Genomic DNA, 13,914 nt, shown 5'->3' with positions numbered 1-13,914 from the left:
TCTGATATGTGCTAGGACTTAGACTCATGTGTGCATGACCACCAAACAGAATTTAGTCCCTATTGATGTGAGTAGTTACCTGAAACTACAACTTTTCCTGGAAAAAAAAAAACCAAAAAAACAGGAAAAATAACTTTCTTTATCTTAATGTAAATCTTTTCCACTGCATAGAATTAATACTTTTTATTGCTACTGTTGTTTAAATATTAGCTTTTATAGTTCACTTGCCAGAAGCAGTATTTGCTGTATTTTATTAAAAAAAGCTGAAGTTACCTCTGTAGTTTGTATATCAAAAAGATGCTCTTCTGGCAACTGTGAGAATATATGGCATACAAAATTGTAACAACTGTCCATTTTTATTGTGCTGGGATACAGAGACACAGTGTCTGTGCATACATGCATGTACATACATGTACACACATTTATGTTTCCAAGCATAGCATTCAGAGTGATATTTTATTCAGTCAGGTTAATTCTTATGCATAGGTCCTCTGAAGCTGAATAATAAGAAAATATTTGAAGGAAGGCAAGTTTGAAGACTGTTGGTCTTCTGCTGGTTGTAATGCTCTTCATTCATATAGAAGCAGCAGGCAACTCTAAGACCAGGAAGGTGACTTGAAGAGACTGCAGTATTTGTGGGATCATGGTGTGTGTGTATGATGACTTCCCAGATTGCTGTGCATCCAGTCAGGGAACAGGAGGAAAAAACTCTAAATCTCTTTAGAGTGTGAATTTAGAAGTTTAAATCCAGAGGAGCTACAGTGTTATTTATCTTTATAGCTGATTTCAAGAAAAGGTGTTCCTTGTCCTTTCTTTAAGTCTGAAAGGAAGTATACACTTTCTTTACCAACAATTTTCTTGGTAATATTTCCTCCCCAACACATATGCCTCTGAAAGTTCTGTTTTCTTCTGAAACTGAAGTGCTGTTGACTTCTTCAAGATCAGAGTTTCCTTGTGGTCCATGAGAGTTATGGCATGAATCCTCAGTGGTTCAGCTGGCATGTTGAGGTCAGCAGAGAAGTCCTTGCAGAAGTGATATGGTTGGGAAATATTGCAGTGTTGTGCTCTCTCTCCTTCTCGCTCTCTCGCTCGCTCTCTCTCTCTCTCTCTCGCTCTCTCTCTCTCTCTCTCTCTCTCTCTCTCTCACTCCCTGGAATAATAAAAGCTGTGTGAGGTAACTGCATTGACTAAGGACTGTTTAAGCCCTTGGCTGAAGGCAGGATCGTGGGATAGTGGGACCTGGGGGAGCAGGGTATTCTGTGGGACATCACAGCTCATGGTGTCTCTTGCTGCCGTGCCATGATGCTTCAACAAGCTGCAGCACTGGCAGAGCCTGGCTTCTCTTGGCATAGGGACGTGTGTTGGATCCTTTAGAGTCCAAGGGTGATCTGGGAAGCCTTTTCTTCTTGAGCACTGTAAGTAGATCTTCCTCACTTCAGACCAGGTGCTCATTTTCCTGAGAACTTTCATGAACTTGTATTGTCAAGGTCTCTGACCTTCTGCCAGCTGTAATCAAAGTCAGGCAGATGCTCAAAAATTGCTGGGAGATACATGGATGGACACACACATGCATGCACTCAGCATGATTGCATTAGCCTTGTCCTCTTAGGAAACAGATGAAAGCTATATAATTTAATGGTTGGATACGAGTTCTGTGAGTGGTAATGAGAACAATGCTGCCTCCACCACACCACACAAAGAGCTGGCTTCCGAGAGCCTCTTTGAAGTGTTGGGGACAGGCACAGCATTGCCGTGGTGAGACGTCTGCAGTGTGAATAAACACATGTTTAAACATTGCTTAAGTGACGCTGACATTTGTCTGTACCTACTTTCTATTCAAGCATCTGGTTGGAATAAGCTCTGTGGGAGAGAGAGGCTACCTATGGCCCTTGGGCTGGTGGAGACAGAGACTGAGACACATCCATGTTCATAATGACAAGCTGTAGCCCCAGATGTGTGTTCTACATGCCTGCTTAGAGTTTTCCTTTCCATTTCTCAGTAGTTGCACAGATTTCCCCGGCACCAGTTTCCAGAGGCTGTAGTAGCTGACGCAAGAGCTCTGAAAAGTTGCAGGAACTGGCAACTGAAAATGCAGTTTTCAGCTGTCAAGCAGAGCAGCTGCTGCAGCAGACTGGGCAACACAAGCAGGAAGGCTTCGCTCTGCCTGGGTGTCCTCCTACAAATCTTTTTTTGGAAATGAGAAAGCTGTGCCCTGTGATAAAAAAAGCATTGCTGTATACTGTTTCAAAGTGAAGCCAGCATGAAAATGTGGGGGAAGTTAAAAATTTGGTCCAGAAGAAAGGAGATTTTTGATTCTGTTTCAAGCAGTCTGTGTTAAGCCATGGGTGTCACCAGAGGGGCACATACATTGACTATCTCACTCCTTTACCAGAACTCAGAGTGAAGCTGGAGTTAAGAAGTGTCACAGGTATTAAAGCTAATTTTCCTTTAGACTGGGTAAAGACCTAGTGTTCTAGCTAGAAATATTGTACGTTTCTAGTAAATGTGCACTTTTTTTTCTGCTGTAATATGACAGAGGATGTGATCTTTTGGGGCATAGCAACACACAGAATATTGTGCCTGCATGTCTCTTGTGCTGTGGGAACGCTTTTTGATCTTTAATTACAGATCACCGACTGAATAATGCAAGAGGTCTATAATATATAGATATATAAAATCTTATTGGTACATGCAAGAGGAGAGAGTTTAAACTGTAGGGTATTTTTCCTCTGGCTTTCACTGGCTTAATCACGTAAGTCCAAGATTTCTCTTAAATGAGTAGCCATAATAATGTCTACATAGCAATGTTTCTGTTACTATTTAGAGGTGTTTTGTAGAGGGCATGTACCCCTCCACTTTGATGCCCAGTGCAAGATGCGTGCTGTGCTCTCCCTGTGTTTCTGCTCTATTCATGTGGGTTTCCACCTCGAGTGTATGCCTGTCTTCTGCCTGCCCAGAGTCCCATTCTGCCATGGGTTCTGACTCCAGCTGGGCATCTCTGTATGACAAGGGGCTGGGAAATGTGTCTCGGCCCCATCAGAGATGCATCATAGTACTATATGTGGCTCCGTCTCTGGGTTTCTTTCTACAACTTCAGCATCATTCTTATACCTGTGAGATTCATGTCTGGTGCTGTAGGAAGGATTTTGGCAATTATATCTGGACATTTCAGGAAATACGATTTTTATTTGATGTTATCATTGTTTGGCATTTGTAACTCTTTGTGCAACAGTGAGCTAAGAGACTGCAGTAGGGTACTTGAAGCCTCAGATCTCGTTAAAGTAATAGTTAATGGCTATTGCAGATTTACTTTGCTCTTGAGCCAAGAAGGGATGAATGCTGGGAGCCAAATTTGAAAGCTCGTCACAACCACATGAAATGGAAAAGCAGTCTCTGTGACATATTGATAGCTGCAGATGACAGAACTGATATTTATTGCCATGGACAGTAAAATTTATATATATTAAAAAAATGCAAACTTTGGAGAACGATGGGAAGCACTGACAGGAAACGCCTTAGAACAAATTTCTGAAAGAAAAAGTGGCCAGAGGAAGCAGCTTCAGTGAAAATGTTTTATTTGTTCTGATCTGGGGACCAAATGATAAAGCACAAGACAAGTCAGCTTCTGAAATATCATTTCCCTTCTCCCAGTGGAAGTCACCTCAGCTTTGGTATATAACATAAATGTTCTTCCCTGTATAGTTTTGTAATTAGAAATATTGATATATTTTCAGAGAAGTAAACTATTTAACTGAAATCTGTACTCCAATTAAAGCATGTTGGAATGTCCAAAAATGTCTGGATAAATACCACCCTGTTTCCTTGAAGAAGTAAAATTTTTGTATTGTTCTCCCCATGTTCTCTCCCACATGAATTTCAGTATTTAAGAGGCCTAGCCAAGTATTAAGTGGAATAGTAGTTTCATACAGTAGAAGATTTATCTTGATGCAGGTTTTTGTTTAAATCAGAGCTTCTCCTTTGTTTTTTCCGACCCAATTGTTGCTTTCGGATGGCGCTGCCTAAATACTGGGAAGCATAACTGAATTTTAAATAAGAGAAATGAGACCTCTTTATACTGGGAAAACATAGTAGATACTATAGCTTAGAAATTTTGGAAAACAGGAACAGAAGAGGTAGGAGTTCCTTCATAAGTCCAGAGTTATGTAATTTTACTTAAAAAAATCATACAGTCTGCTCATTCTGAACAGAGGTGCATGAATTTTGTCTTGGATTTGTCAGGGAGAGGAGAGGCAGGGTTTGTTTCTGTTTTTTTCTTCCTCTGGTATAGCAGGTGAGGAAGCTGCAGAGAGAAAAGTTTTAACTACCTAAACTTGTGCTGAGTTAAAAATCCTCTTCAAAAGTGCTTTATATAGAAAACTTCCTTTTGAACTGAACCTTAGCCAAATTTCTTTCTGCAGAAATATTTTGACATGTCAAAATAAGAGGAAAAATTATGGAAAACTCAGTATTTTCAGCAGAAATAAAAATTTAAAATATTACGAAGGTGAACAGGAGTTCATTGCCTGACACAGCCCAGTGGAGCATCCTGAGGAAGGCTGAGGTGAGTGAGTGGCTCAGGGGGCAGAGCTCTGTGTTTTGGGGCTGTAGCCAGGTGCTGAGGACAAGATGAGGGTGGCCAAGCTTTGCCAGCAGCCAGAATGACCAGGGGTCAGTGTAGTACATGAGAAAAGGATTTGAATTAATATATGTATATGTCATATCTAAAAATGTATACATTTTAAATTTAGCTGAATTCTATGAAATACTACAATAAAGAGAAAGGGAGCAGTAAAGGCCAGAATCATAGAATCATTTAGGTTGGAAAAGACCAAGACCTTACAATAGAAAGAAATGATAAAAGAGTAATTAGGGGAGGGGGAAAATAAAAGGAAAAAAGCTGGCATTTCTTGTCTTATTTTGCAAACTTTGCTGTGGTAGGTAGATGTTATAATCACCAAACTCTGAGCTGCTTGTGCAAACTTGCAGGTGTGACCCTAGCCCAGCCGAAGGGAACAGCAGAGCTCCTGTTGACTGGGGCAGGGCCAGGCTCTGCTGCAAACCTGTGTTTTTTGCAGCACTAGTCACAGCAAATCCCGGGGACTCCACCACGGACTGCTTTGGACTTGGTCCTGGCTCCCTTCTGCTTTTGGAGAGGAAGGGTGACACGTGGTGTTTGGCTGTGCTGGTGCAGCATGCAGGAGATGAGAAGAGGTGGCACGGCTGTGTACCTGCGAGGTTTGAAGGCCCAGAAAGTGCTACATGTCACGATCATTTAAGCTGCTGTGCACTTAGCACTGAAAGTTTTATAGAGAGGCAAAATATACAATTCAATTACAACTGCTGCAATGCAATCCAAGTTGATCTAGTTTCTCCCACATGAGCTGACCACAATTTTAAGCTTGGCATAGCCTGAAAGCTTGAGGAATGTATTTCCAGTAATTGCCAGGCCACTTCATTGTTTCTGTGTATACATAAACACTAGGCTGTGATCATAGTGGTCATGCTTGAGCTGCTATCTGAAATTCACTTGTGCTATAGGGATTGACTAATCTGGTTCATACTGACAGCAGTTTCCACTTACTGTATTAGCTTTCTTTGACTATTAGTGCCATGTGACTCCAGCTAGACTCAGAAAACAAAAACAGTTAAGAAGTACTAGGCACATGAGTCACACAGCAGAAAACACATGTGTCATCGTAGGATCCATAACTTGTCAGCTCAGGAAATCGGGCTGAGTTGCAGAAGATCCATTTATAAGATGCCAAGAGTGCCAAGCACCTAGTGAGGAACAACAGGCAGCAAGTAATTTTTTAATCATACGGCAGAGGAATAGCAAAGAGGTGGTCTTCTGCAGCCTCAAGACATGTTCTTACTCACCCTACATAAGCTTCTGTCCTGCTTTTTGTTTCTCTGAATGCCGTGTGTAAGAAAGTTAATTCCTGAAAGCTGCAGCCTTTTATTTCCAGCCAAAGTCCCCTGTGAAGTCAGTACGTTTGGGCTTTTTTCATGTTTCAGCTTAAATCTATGCAGCTGTTACCACTTCTTTAGTGCTGGGCAAACTACAGCTCCTGGTTAAAACAGGGTGAACTTCTTTATTCCTTCCTAGAAAATCTATTTCTTTTAAGTTTTTCTCAGGATATTGATTGCTGGTAATTTATTGTGTGATAACTGCGAAAAGTTGTTATGACAATTTCACGTGCTATTGCAGTCTTTTATTTCCCTATTCACAGACAAAATTGGAAGATTTTCCTTACTGGAAACTGTAATATTTAATTCAGCTAGCATCACCCCTCTCAGTAGCTGGATGCTGCAAATTTCAGCTGCTGGACCATTATTTTAAAATAGCCATGTCTGTAATTATTTGACCTGTTCTTTGTTACACTGCCATAAAACAATTAGCCCAATTAAATGAATCTTTAGGTAGCAGAGCCAAAATTTATGGAAGGATGTGATTGACTGCTTTGAATTCTGCACATAAAATTAAGCCTGTGCTTAGGTGAGAAGTGGAGAAATACTTGGGATCCTCGGCATCCCTGCTGCTTGCATCACAGGAGCTGAGGTCTGTATACAGCCTGTATGCCTACCGCTGGTGCCAACCCTGTCCCTGACAGCCTTCAATTTGCTAAGGAAAGCAAAACTTATCAGCCCTCTTGCTGTCTGCTGCTGCTTCTCCATTTTGGACTGAGCTTACCCTGCTTGGGAAGGTGGTTTTTCAGGCAAGGTCTCCACACTGCTGTTTAGAGTAAGATGAAGACCACTGTAGGTCCATGGGCAGTACCCACTGCTTTTCCCAGGCTCCCATCACAGAATAACAGGCTCTTTCTGCTGCCAGTCAGTGTGGCTCAAGGAGTAGAAATACCTGATGTGGAGATTAAAACTGAAGTGCTTTACATAAGCATGTGAAGGATGTTACAGAAGGAAAATAAGATCACATTTGTATTTGCTTTGCCTTGAGAAGTCTGTACTACATTATGTACACTGTTGAAGAAATACATTTTAGGTCACAAAGCCAAGAGTGCCCAACTTCAGGAGTGTTAAATTTAAGAGTTACCCATACACCCTTTGCTTAGTGCTGGTAAGGGGAGCTTTCCCCATAAGCTGTCATTTTTGTTGGTGGCATCCCCAACCCACCAGAGAGTCCTGGCTTCCTGCCCTCACCAGTACTGACTCGCCTTTCCTGGTGTCTGGCCAGCAGTGGCTCAAGGCTTTGTCCTTGTTAGTGCTTAACTGTCCTCCTGGTTTGAATGAGAGGAACAAGTTGAGGTGACAAATTATATGTTGATTAAAATGAAAAGTTTCTGAATTTTTTGTTGCTCTGGTTTATAAGTGGCAAACCTAATTTGTCTTTTCTGTAGATCAAGGGAATTGGATACAGTGATGTTGCAGTAGATAACTCTTTTCTGTCTTCAAAATAAATGTATGTGAGGTGGTATGTGATGCAGAGGTCACTTCAGACCACGAGATTTTCCCTGCTGCCTCTTTTGAGGAAGCTAGTACTGCTTTCCTTCATCTGGCTTTCAGCTCAAGTACTGTAGGGAAAAGTAAAAGATTAGGATGTGCCACTCAAAGCAAAGTGTGATTTATTCTCTGGTTAGTTGATATTGATGTGAAATTATCAAGTCCATTGTTAGTGAAAGCCAAAACCTGGCACGATTTGAGTCCAGCTAAATTCAAATGTATGGTTCCATAGAAACATGACAAAGCACTGCAGTGATAGTTACAGACATACAGAATAAAGGAGAATTTATGGGTATTGGGCTTTTTTTCAATGGCAAACAAGGGACAGTTTGAAAAAAAGGGGAGGAGGGAAGACCTTAAAAAATAAAGCAGCGATCCAACATTCCATATGCAGAGAAAACAATTTCCATGCTTCTTATCAAAAATGTGTTAAATCAGCTAACATTGATATAACTTCAAGCAATTAGGAGCACGCTAATAATGATATGAGTCTTCAGCTGTAAATAATTACGCTGCCTCAAGGCTATGCTTTAATTTTTGGCTTGCTGTATCTATAAACAATAATCAAACTGCAAAGCAAGTTGTGTTGTTTTTGTTCACAATTTGTGAAATGATTTCTGTACCCTACAGTGATGCTGATGGCTATTTTGACCTTCAGGAACTCCGGTCTGTGAGGCTAAGAGCTGATGTGTACTTCCATCGATCTGAGTTACTGGCACACAGCAGGTTACTGTGCCTGTTCTTCACAAGTACAAAAGCTGCTATCGTCAATCAGTGTGTGTTGTGAAAAGGGGGCTTGCTGCTGAGACTCAATAAATAGGGACATTAGGAGGAAATGTTATAATTGCTGCTACCCACATCTTGTTAATGAGTAATGTACAGTTAGACTCCATGCAATTGCAGCTAAACTGTTTATACAATTTATTCTTATGTTGCAACTAACATTTAACATAATGAAGTATCATAATTGCAGCCATTAAAGTCAAGATTAAGATTTGTTTAATTAGAATTAAGAAAATGTAGAATAGACTTCGAAAATGTAGGGTTTACAGGGTAGAATGTGCAGCATGTAGGGAAATTCAGAGAATGGGTATTAAAGAGCTTTGTTTGTAGAAAAACCGTGACGGTGTATCATGACTGTCACCCTGCTTTTGGAGTAGCTGTGTTGCAAAATAAGCAACACACTGATGGAGATGTAAAAATGAAAACACAGCCTGGCCTTGAGTTGCGACTGATTTTTAAATCCTCTGATCAGATGTAAAATGATATTTGTTTAGAAGGCAATGTGTATTCCTACTATAAGAAGGCTTCCTATTTCAATGTTAAATCACACCATCCAACTATAGACCCTCTGTTTTGTCCCTGATGTAAATCTGAAATAAATTTGCATTAATGGAGAACTGGGAAGGAAATAACTTCTTAGACACAATACAGAACGATCATGTGTATATAGAGCTTTAGGAATAAAGTAAGTAATTGCTCTCAACTGTGTTAAAGTATTCTACAAATAGAAAGTCAGATTCAAGTAAGAACTAGCATTTGGGAAAAAACTGATACTGGATCCCAGAAGTAAAAACAGTGTGAGATATTTGAGTAAAATTGTAATACTTTTTTTAAAGTATAACAATATTAAAAGATGTCAGAAATACCTTATGGTTTATAAATGGAATAAAGCCCCATGTCTGACTTCTGATTGAGCAAAGTAGACAATACACTGGAGGAGTCATGTTTTTGACACAGCTCAATTAGCTGGGAAGGGCCATTGGGTGGGATATCTCTCCCAGAGCTGCTATGTCCACAGGAAACACCAACACCATCATCAATAAACTCACCTCTATTTAGAGAAAAGTGTTTTCCCATACAGTGATGCAAATAATGCCGTGGTTTGGGTTTGGTTGAGAAGTGAATATTGATAGGAGAACCTGTATTTTAAAAAAAATTGTGAATTTTTTTTTTTTAACTTTCACATTGTGATTTTGAATTTCTTTTTCTTTTAAAGGTAAAGAGGCAGGGTCTGGTTAGATTTGGCATGGGCTGGCTAATTTGGCATTTAACAGGTAAGTGTGTTTTTCTTGGATACTATGAATTCTCCTGTGAGTGTTGTACAGATCTTAATTGGCCACTATATGATGCTCAGGAAAAACACAGATACTTTTATTTTTTCACTAGTTCTAGAAGCTTTTAGGAAAATATACTTATGTCTTACATTCAGGTAGCATTTTCAACTTGCTGAGTAAATGTATTACTATAAAGGTTTTGATAATGGCACATTAAGGAACTCACTGATCATAAATGCTGTAGTCAAACGTGATAATTTATGCAGCGAATAATTATAGATGACAAACAGAAGCAAAGGCCAATTAGGATGATTACTGCTGTAATGTCAAATCAAATGAAGTTTTTATCATTCTTGCTTTCTCTGAAACAAATCACAATGCAAACCTGTTGGTTAACATTTTGAAAAAAATGAACTGAACAACTGTGAATACTGGTGTAATGCTGAAGGTTACCTACAAAGTCAGTGCTGGTTATCTAAGATTTAGAAGCCCACTGATTCCCTTTAGGAAGATCTCTATAAATATGGAATAAAATTGACATTGATTTCCTTTTTTGGGGGGAGGAACCCTTGTACTGTAAGATAAGAGATATATTCAAGTGTATCTGATTAAGCTGGCAAGACACAGTGAGTTGTGCAGTCTCTGTGTGTATATTCTTGGCTTTTTTTGAATACATATAAGCTAGGAGCTCTGTGACAGCATTGTTAAAGGCTGCTTTTCTAAAATAAGATGAAACATTGCTAGCTGAAACATAGGAATCTTGTTCTCACACATGAGATGTGCACAGGTAACATGGATTCCCCCAGCAACATCACATTTTACTGAAAGGATTTTGTTTTCAAAGCTAAGGACCATTTATAATTCTGGTGTCTGAACTTTTGGAGACGTACTGAAATATCTCCATGGTTCTTTAAAGCCCCCCTTTCACCTCACAGTTTATTTCAAATTATCTTTCCTACTTGGAAGGCCCAATTTTGAACTGACTTTGAAAAGAACTCACTGTTTCTTCGTCGTCTGTTAGTTGGCTTCACCTTCCCTTTCTACCCCAAATCATGGCCCAGAGTACCAGATGCACTGCTCTCTTAACCTCCTTGTGGCTCTCATGCAAATAGCCTAAGCCTAAAACTTAGGATTACCTGGAAGGGGACTAGAAACAGCATTCTGAGATATTAAATGAGACCTTGGTAATCACAGGCAGTGCACAGCTAATTCAGACAAAAATGCCATTCCCAAGTGCCTGTAGCTATGGAGTGCTGAGAGGCTGTGCCATACCTCTCTTGAAAGCTATAAAGACCAGGAAGATGCCCTGTAATGTAGGTGTCCTAGGTCCCTGCAGTAGCAGTGGATATTCAAAGGGAGGTTATCCTGGTGGTTACAGGCAGGGACAAAAATTACCACCCTCCCCAGTCATTGTCAAACGGACCTAAGGGAATTTCTTGCTTGAATCTAAACCTGGTGATAAAGTTAGTCCTGTGTGAGAAGAACATACTAGGCAGTCACCCTGAAGCTTTTTAATAGTGCTAGGAGCACCAGTTCACCTTGGCTCCACCTGTGAAATCTCTTTCCTTCTTCCTTCTCAAAAATCAAGCTAGGCAAGAAAGAGAGGAGGGGAATAAAAACTGCCTATGCCCTCTCATTTGTTCACAGCTGACAACTGATAGTTTTACTCTAGAGTCCTCCAGATTCCTTATTTAACAAAAAATAATATTGTTCTGGAGCTATTGTAGAGGTGAAGTAGACACTTTAAATGATGTTTTTCAGAAATCAAAATGTATTCAGCGTCTTCGCTTCTGCCCTTTGGAGAGGACCTTCTCCTGGGTAGAATAGATTCATTGTGTTTCGCTTAGCAGAGGCCTTACTGGGATTTACTTTACTTCCTAGTTCCTCTGTGTGTGCTTTTGTGTGTTAAAAATACGAAAATAATAAGCTTGATGCAAATTGTATCTCCATTAAAGCTATTGTGCCAGAGTAGGTAGCACAAAGGGTTTCCAGCTGGGTGCTACCCCACTGAGCTGTGTTGTTGCAGCTCTCTTTGTCCGTGGCGCCTGGGATGCTGGTGTCCTCAGCTGACTCCAGCTGAAATGGGCAAAACAGCTCTTGGCAAGTCTTCATGTCCCACTGCAGGGTTGTGCCCACAGCCAGAAGGGGATGCTCAAAAATTAACTAACCCACCCTGCCGCCCTCCTTAGCCAGACCTCTGTTGGCACCCCGTGAAATTAGGGGGTGTGACCCCTGTCACACCCTGTGAAATTATTCCTGTCTTTTATATCTCATGAAAAAGGCAGTTTTCCTTTTGCTAAACTTGGCCATCTGGTAAAAGAAAAAAAATGTGCAAAAAATATTTGTCATCTTGCAGCAGGAAGGAGAAAAACTAAATTCTGGTATAGAATGTCTCTTTAGCCAGCAGTCCAATGATAATGACTGCAGAGAAGCAATTTTAGTACTTCCTAATGATTACAGGTTTATAGTTTCATAATTATTTAATGCTTGTTAGATATATCTATTTAAGTACCCTTCTTCTGATGCAAGATCTCGTGCTAAGCTTATTTGGAGTGACTCACTGCCAAATCAATATCAGTCTTCTGGCAAATATTATTAAATATTTGTTTGATACCTATTTACAAGTAGGAAAATAATTTTGCTGCCAAGGGATTGTAAATGTGTGAAAAAACACTCTGACAGCTTACTTCACTCACTGTCTACAAGCTGGCGTCTGCATGCCAAAGTTGGAAGACTAAGATGAAGAACATAATTAAGGAAACATATGAAGGCTAGCACAGGGTTTGAGATTAATTAGCTGCGCGTCAATAATCTCATCAATATCCGATTAACAAATGACACATTGCCCAATGAAACATATTGATTCATTCACACTCCACACTGTTAATAAATTGAAGCTGCTTTGCTAAATGAGAAAGCTGACAAAATAATAGCTTCCTAATACTTCTCCAGTATTGTGATAAAAACATAAAATTAGCCCAAAGTATACTTAATTTAGCAGCAATGTCACTACACTTCTGAAGCTTGTTAGCAAAATAGCAGGGAAGATTTTTTTATAGCTTAATTTTTAGAATGGATACATTAATACATGGATGTATGCAAAAGTAGAAATGAAAATGTTATCTGTTTGTTTGGACAAGGGTTTTCAGATAACGTGGTTTAGCAGAAGTGACATACACCTTCTGTATAATTCTGGGACTGGAGTTTTAACGAGCATTTTTTGTTAAATAGATAAAATATTAGTGTCTAAAATGCCAATTTTTTTGTCACTGTCATTTGTTTTTTCAATGATTTAAGAAGAAGTTGTATCAATATTTTGCTTTGTAAAGATCAAATTAAAAAATTATGATTTTTAATGAGGAAAATTCAGAGGCCTTGAAGAAAGCAGATGTGAAAGTAAAGGAGCCCAATTTTGCCTCTTGTGCCTTGAGACTGTCAATGTGCTCCTACAAAAGAAGCTATTCATGAAAGTGTGAAAAACGTCTGCAGATAAAATGTGTTATTTACTTGTTTTATTAAACTGTCAGAAGTATTAAAAACTACAGAAAAGTTCAGGAGCATAAAACATTGATAGTGTGTTTTTGCTCTGGGACTAATGCTGCCTCACTGGTTTCTTACAGTATTTGAAAGAATATTGTAGCAGGAGTAAGTGCTTGTTAGAGGGGCAGAACAGCCACTATAGCTCTCAGGGTCTGAATATGGTTTTGTTCTACACAGGAATAGGAAAAATCCCTTCTCGTGGTTTTGTGGAAGGGAATGTCCATGAGGTGCTCAATAGGAGCAGTGTGGTGGCTTTTGTTTGTTTCTTTGTGTGTTTGTTTGTTTGCTTTTTCTTTTTCTTCTTTAAGTGCAGAATTCTTCCAACCAGGTGAGGAAAGCCTACCAGGTGACCTTCTTACCCTCCCTCATCTACCAGCCACAAGATCTCTGGCTCATTTGGTGTGAACCTGCACTGCTATAAGAAAACATCTGTGTCCCAGCTAGTTCTAGTTACCCTGGTGTTTGCAGGATCTCAGTAGCACTCCTTGCTCTCATCCACCAAGCCCCATGGGGCTGTGACAAGCCAGCTCCTATGCAGGCAGGTGCCTGTCCCTGCTGGCAGTGGGGTAAGTGATAACAGTGGGTGGCAGGTGTCATGAGGACCTGAGGTGCCCAGGGGTGGCAAGACACAGGGCAGCAGCTGTGCTGGCTTGCTGCCCGCCCACCCCATGACATGTGGGGCTTGCCAGGGAATGGCTGTTGTGATCACAGCCTGCTGGTGCAGTGCCTGATCCTCCTGGAGCAGGGGGTAGAGTCAGGCTGGAAAGAGTATCACTCCCGTGCCTGGTATCAAACAACTACCTGTGCCTTGATGAGAGTGCAGACCCACGTGTGCCTCCGCAGCCAGATGCCACAACCA

Source organism: Empidonax traillii, unplaced genomic scaffold (assembly GCF_003031625.1).
Source record: "Empidonax traillii isolate 1590-97213 ecotype Southwest subspecies unplaced genomic scaffold, ASM303162v1 scaffold833:size273953, whole genome shotgun sequence".
In the NCBI taxonomy this organism is placed as follows: domain Eukaryota; kingdom Metazoa; phylum Chordata; class Aves; order Passeriformes; family Tyrannidae; genus Empidonax; species Empidonax traillii.
The sequence above is the reverse complement of the archived record's forward strand: the minus strand, read 5'-3'. Positions refer to the sequence as shown.